Raw genomic sequence first — 6,781 nt, 5'->3', positions numbered from 1 at the left:
GGGGGAGTCAGGTGTGTTCCATTTTTGTCTATCCTTCTCTCTCTGGACCATCCATTTGGGGCCCTTCTCTTGAGGCATCTTTACGATGGAGCGACACAAAAGTCTGAATGTAGGGAATGTCATCCCAGATCATGTGACCTAAAAATCATTTGGGCTTGTTCTTACCACTCCCGATTTTTACAGGTGCCTCCTTTAAACTCAGTAATTAAAGAGTCCCTTTACAAATGGATGTTAGCAAAAGCTTGCCGAGGGAGAGAAAACATCTCAGATGTGTAACGCATAGGGACACATAGATACAAACAAGATGCAAACAACTTGTGGACTTGGATTCAGTCTTATTTGTGGAGAGGTCATGAAAGACCAGAGGCTAAAAATCTCCCCCTTGGCTGAAAACAAATCCAAGTGCAACATAGCATGACCACCTATGGATCCCATCCATCAGTTGTTTTCCATTTCCAAACAAAACACCGCAGGTTCTATGCAAAGATACCAACAGCTGCAGCAAGAAACAAACCAAATGAAGACCAGAGCGTTGGTTCCTCCCCAAAAGCTGGGCCTTCACTGATGGAACTAAACAGGCTTCCCAGTTTCTGATGACTTAGTCTCCTAGCAGCCTTCCTCTACTTGTGCACACGATTCAGACGTGTCGAAAGAAGCCCACTTGGGCCATCTGAGACTCATGGTATCCTGAAATGTCTTCCATGGAAGTAAGCGACTGCAAGTATAGGCTCCCCATGCATTGTGCACTGTACATGTGGCCTGCAGGCGTTTCTTCTGGGGGTGGGTGGTTGCTTTCCCAACATTCATTGGACGTTTATATAGGGTTTTGGTTTGTTTAGTTGGTTTGGTTCGGTTTGGTTTCCTGCACACACATGCGCGTGCACATATGCGTATGTGTGTTTTCCATAAAGAGTTACGAGTCATCATGATGAAGGACACTACAGAAAGCTATGGAGTTTATTTTCCATTTTTAGTATATGCAAGGCTCTATGACTCTAATCTTATGGGAACCAGGGACGTTTTCTTTCGTTGTTTTTTTTTTTTTTTTTTTTTTTTTTTTTTCCGTCCTTATGTTTGGAAGGCTCCTTTTGAGGGATTAATTGATGGGCTGAAAAAAAAAATTTTTTCTTTAGGTTTTATGTGTTTGTAATCTCTCCACACAACAGAGGGCTCACACTCACAATCCCGAGTCCCGTGCTCCACCAATGGAGGATGGAGCCCGGCACCCCTTGATCAAATTTCTTTCTTTCTTTCTTTCTTTCTTTCTTTCTTTCTTTCTTTCTTTCTTTTTTTTTTTTTTAAAGATTTTATTTATTTATTTGACAGAAATCACAAGCAGGCAGAGAGGCAGGCAGAGAGAGAGGAAGGGAAGCAGACTCCCTGATGAGCAAAGAGCCCGATGCGGGGCTTCGATCCCAGAACCCTGAGATCATGACCCGAGCTGAAGGCAGCGGCTTAACCCACTGAGCCACCCAGGCGCCCCAATTTCTTTCTCTTTCCTTCTTTCTTTCTTTCTTTCTTTCTTTTTTCTTTTCTTTTCCTTTCTTTCTTTCTTTCTTTTTTTTTTTTTTTTTTTAAATGAGGTAGATATGCAATGTGTGCTCAGGACAGAAAGAGAGCCCACATGCTGAGGTTTGGCAGAGTCATTTGGGACCCGGGTAAGTGTGAAATCCCAGGAGCAGGGCCCACAAATGTTAAAACGTGACAATATCCTTGATCAGTATTCCCTTAACAGATGATGTATTGAAATTGCTCTTCTGAGACGCCTGGGTGGCTCAGCCGGTTAAGCAGTTAAGTGGCTGTCTTCGGCTCAGGTCATGATCTCAGGGTCCTGGGGTCGAGCCCCGCATCCGGTTCCCTGCTTGGCGGGAGGCCTGCTTCTCCCTTGTCCATTCCCCCTGCTTGTGTTCCCTCTCTCGCTGTCTCTCTGTCAAATATATACAGTCTTTTAAAATGAATGAATGAATGAATGAATGAATGAATGATGGGGTGCCCCGGTGGCTCAATCGGTTGAGGTTGAGCGTGTCTGCCTTGGGCTCAGGTCATGATCCTGGAGTCCTGGGATTGAGTCCTGCATCTGGCTCCCTGCTCAGCTTAGAGCCCGCTTCTCCCTCTGCCCTTCGCTCTGCTCGTGGGCTCGCATGTGTGCGCGCTCTCTCTCTCTCTCTCTCTCTCTCTCTCTCTCTCATCAGTAAATAAAATCTTTAAAAAAATAATCAACTGAACGAACGAATGAACGAACAAACAAACAAACAAAAGACATGGCATCAAAGGTAAGTGCTTGCTGGGGGGGTAGTGGGGGGGTTGTCAAAACGGAATTTTTCTAACCTGCAACACAGTCTTTACCAATGCTGCTTTCAGTCCTTCCCCCAGATCCCATTTTCCACAAGCGACGGTCCCACCCAAGTGGGCTTCTTTCATGGTAAGACCCGTGTTCTCCCCTATGTCCTGCAGAGAGAGACACGAGCCATGAGAAGCGAAAGTTGGGCGGATCAGTATTAATCTAGGAAGTAAGCATCGTTCCTGAGACCACTAGCTGAAGTCCTGCTTCCTCTTTAGGACCCAATGTCTTTAAAAAGCAGGTATAGTCACTGGCTTGGGAAAAGGGAGGAGGCCCAAGGACCACCCTAAAGAACAGAGTAGGGGGAGAAACAGAAGTGAAAAGATAGAAGAACTGGGGCACCTGGGTGGCGCAGTGGGTTAAAGCCTCTGCCTTCGGCTCGGTTCATGGTCCCAGGGTCCTGGGCTTGAGACCCCGGATTGGGCTGTCTGCTCGACGGGGAGCCTGCTTCCCCCTCTCTCTCTGCCTCCCTCTCTGCCTACTTGTGATCTCTGTCTGTCACATAAATAAATAAAATCTTTAAAGAAGGAGGAGGAGGAGGAGGAGGAGGAGGAGGAGGAGGAGGAGGAGGACGACGACGACGACGACGACGACGACGAGGAGGAGGAGGAGGAGGACGAGGACGACGACGAGGACGACGACGACGACTGATTTCACCATCCCTAGCCTTTGAAATGATCCGGTATCCCCTCCTAGGAGAACCCATTCTCGGCAGAATGTTTCCTACTTCTTTTCACTAAGTATTGCCACCCAACAAGCACATTCCCATGCCACCAAACCGTCTCCGCAAACATAATTTTTAGTATCTGTGTTCTATTCTATCATGTGATTATAGCATCCTGTGTTTAACCATTGTGCCATTGTTCGACATTCAGGTGGATTCCTACTCTTAGTCTGGGGGGGGGGGTGCGCGCGCGCGTGCGTGCGTGCGTGTACACGCGCGGGCATGCAGGTGGAGGGGAGGGTTCTGGGGGTGTGTCCATCTGCATTCGGTAGGTGTAGGGGAGGAAGAATGTTCCCTCTACTCCCCTTGTGAGTTGTTGGCTGAGACCCCGGTCAGAAAGAGACACATCACAGGGAGAGAAACAGTCGATTGACACGTGCAGCACCCATCAGGCAGGAGACACCCACACCAGAAATCACACAGAACGGCGGCTCAGAATTCCCATTTCGAGAGCGCGTCCTCCACAAAGAAAGATCCGGTTGTGGAGAAATGACAGGAGAGAGGAAAGCAGTTTTAGGCTTCTGAGCTCAGCCCACCATGGGAAGGCTAACAGATGGAAGGGAACTGACAGAGGAAGGTTTTCTGGGCACGTTCCTCTAATGCCGTCTGCAGACTGATGAGCATGTCTTCTTTTCCTCCTGCTCCTTGGAGGGAGGGTGCCTTTCCTAGGCGAGTTTTATCTCCCCCTTTCAGGTCAGGAAGCAGAGGGAGAGGCAGAGTGTCCTCCTCAGGGCTATTGCCTTTCTCTCTCTCTCTCTCTCTCTCTCTCTCCCTCCCTCCCTTCCTTCCTTCCTTCCTTCCTTCCTATCTCTCTTAAGGGTCTGTTTATGCATTTGACAGAGAGAAACACAGCGAGGGAGGGAAACAAGCAGGGGCAGGGGGAGCGGGAGAGGGAGAAGCAGGCTTCCCGCTGAGCAGGGAGCCAGATGCGATGGGGGCCGGGGTGGGGGTGGGGGTGCGCGCGCGCGCGCGCACGATCCCAGGCGCCCGAGATCATGACCTGAGCCTGTGGCAAAGCCTTAACGCCTGAGGCACCCAGGCGCCCCTGGGTTACTGTTTCTTAAGCGCTTCACATTCCAGAGAACCTGTGTGCCAAAGCGGTACGGGAGCGGGGGCGGCGGCACACAGGAAACCGGTTCTCTCCCTAGGCTACAAATTGCTCAGGGTCCCCTGGCTGGTTCTCCACAGAGCGCCCGGACTCTTAGATCTGAGTCCTGAGTTCGAGCCCCACCCTGGTTGTAGAGATCACTTCCACAAGGACAAAAAGAACAATGAAGAAGAGCTCGATAAACACCGCGCATGGCCTCTGCCGCCGGTCAGCCTACTTGGGCTCTCTATCTCGCTGTCAAATGCAGAAGTAAAATCTTTAAAATGAAAGAAAGAAAGAAGGAAAGGAAAGGGAAGGGAGAAAGAAAAAAAAAAAATGCTTTCTACAGTGACAGAAGGACGGAGGTAGCCTCCTACCCCCAACCCCATAGCCTGCCTCCTTTCCAGCCAAAATGACCAGCACCTGGGAATGGCTTTGAAACATTCTCCATGACTTGGGCTTGCCTAGTGGTAAAAGCGGGATGCTGTTCCTCTCACTTCTGGGCCAGCGTAGGAGGATGGAGTGAGGGTAGCTCTCCGTGGGGAAGGGGGCGCCACGAGACCCAAGACACAGGACCACGGCAGAGCATGATGAGATCGTTATGGCCTTAAGGGGTGCAGGAGAGCCCGTGAATCCTTTTCCAGGGAAGAAAGCAGCCACGCGAAGACAGTGCAAAACACCTTTCCACAGTGTCTGCTGATGATGCTAGGACTTGTGTCCTCAGAGGTAGTACTGCTTTAGTACCACTTAAAGTTTTAAGAGAAGGGGTCCGGGGACTCGGTGGCACGCGAACATCATTTCGTCGTTCCATTCATCTTCATAAGCTCATCGTGGAGAAGGATAACGCCGTACCAAGGAGCAGAGCGCCGATCCATGGAAGTACATGGGCGAGCCCCAAAAACATGACGCTAAGAAAAAGGAACCAGAGAGCCAGGGGTGGCATAATGCCTTGGGATTCCAGGGGTAGGAAGAAGGCAGCCGTAATACCCCAATCCTAGGCGGGACGGAGGGGGGATCGGAGGCTGTTGGGGGAGACCGGTGAAGAGAGTCAGGGGGAGGGGAGGGGGAGGCGCGGATGGGAAGGGGGCAGGGGGGTGGGAAGGGTGTTTCTTTTCGAAGGGACGGAAACGTTCTGGAAATGGCGAGGGTTGCGCAACTTTGCGTGTAACCTTAGGAAAAAAAGGCTACCGAACCTTGAAGAGTATGTGAATTAATGGAGTGCGAATGTGATCTCCACTTTGAAAACGTGAGGAAAATGTGTAGGCAGACGGAGGGGGGTGGTAAGTAGGCAGGTCCCTTGGGAGGGAGGTGAACAGGGCGGGTGGTCGGCCTGTCTCCCTCTCTCCCTTCCCTTCCCTTTCCTTCCTTCCTTCCTTCCTTCCTTCCTTCCTTCCTTCCTTCCTTCTTCCCTCCCTCCCTCCCTCCCTCCCTCCCTCCATCCCTAGCCATCCGCGCATGCCTGCTTGCGTGCCTGCTTGCGTGCCTGCGTGTGCGCGCACGCGTGCATCCCTCCACTCTGTGGGTCCACGCATTCAAAACGGGGCGGGCGAGGGAGTGGACGTGTATGATACTGGGCATGTGTAGTATTCTGAGAGCTTGTGTGCGTTACCCCGACTAATCACCTCTAAGAGTGGACAGAGTCTGTGGGCGGCCACCACCCGCCTGGGTCCTGGGTCCGGCAGAGACTCCAAGCCAACGCAGTCCAGGCAGGAAGAGTGGAAAAGCGTTCTGCAGGTGAAAGGGGAAGGTCCCATGATAGGTTGTTGGGGTGGGAGGAGCAGGACAGGAGGTGGCCAGAAAAGTGGTGTCCCAGGTCATTTCAGAGAAAGGGAAACTGGATATCCGTCCCTGGGTCGATCGAACTCTATGGAGAAGGACAGCGGAGCCCCTGTCCGTTTTTACAGTGGTATCCCCACGTCAACCTCCTCAAAGGTTCAGCTTTGTTGACGTGATGGTGGAGAAGGCGCTTAGAAAACACCGGTTCACATTTCTGAAATGACCCGTCAAAATCATTGCACTAGGGGATCCTGGGTGCCTCAGTGGGTTAAACCCTCTAACTTCAGGTCAGGTCATGATCCCAGAGTCCTGGGATCGAGGCCCGCATTGGGCTCATTGCTCAGCGGGGAGCCTGGCTCTTCGCCCCCCGCCCCCCCATGCCTGTCTGACTACTTGTGATCTCTCTGTCAAATAAGTAAATAAAATCGTTAAAGGAAAAAGAAAGAAAAGAAAAGAAAAGAAAAGAAGGAAGGAAGGAAGGAAGGAAGGAAGGAAGGAAGGAAGGAAAGAAAGAAAGAAAGAAAGAGAAAGAAAGAAAGAGAAAGAAAAAGAAAAAGAAAAATGAATGAACGAACGAACGAAGGAACAACAACAAAAAGTCATTGCAGTACAACTGTTCCTAGGTCCGAGGTGCGTCTGTGGCTCAGTCGGTCGGGCGGCCGGCCGCCTTCGACTGGGGTCATGATCCCATGGTCCTGGGATGGAACCCCATATCGGGCTCCCTCCTTGACGGAAGGCCTGCTTCTCCCTTTCCCGCTGCCGGCTGCTCTGCGCCGGCGTGCGCGCGTGCGCATTCCCTCGTTCTTCCGCTCCCGACACCCCTCGCGCGCGCTCTCGAGCGCGCGCGCTCCCC

This window comes from Lontra canadensis, unplaced genomic scaffold (assembly GCF_010015895.1).
Source record: "Lontra canadensis isolate GAN:19392208 unplaced genomic scaffold, GSC_riverotter_1.0 scaffold1082, whole genome shotgun sequence".
Taxonomy (NCBI): domain Eukaryota; kingdom Metazoa; phylum Chordata; class Mammalia; order Carnivora; family Mustelidae; genus Lontra; species Lontra canadensis.
This window is presented reverse-complemented; position numbering follows the sequence as displayed.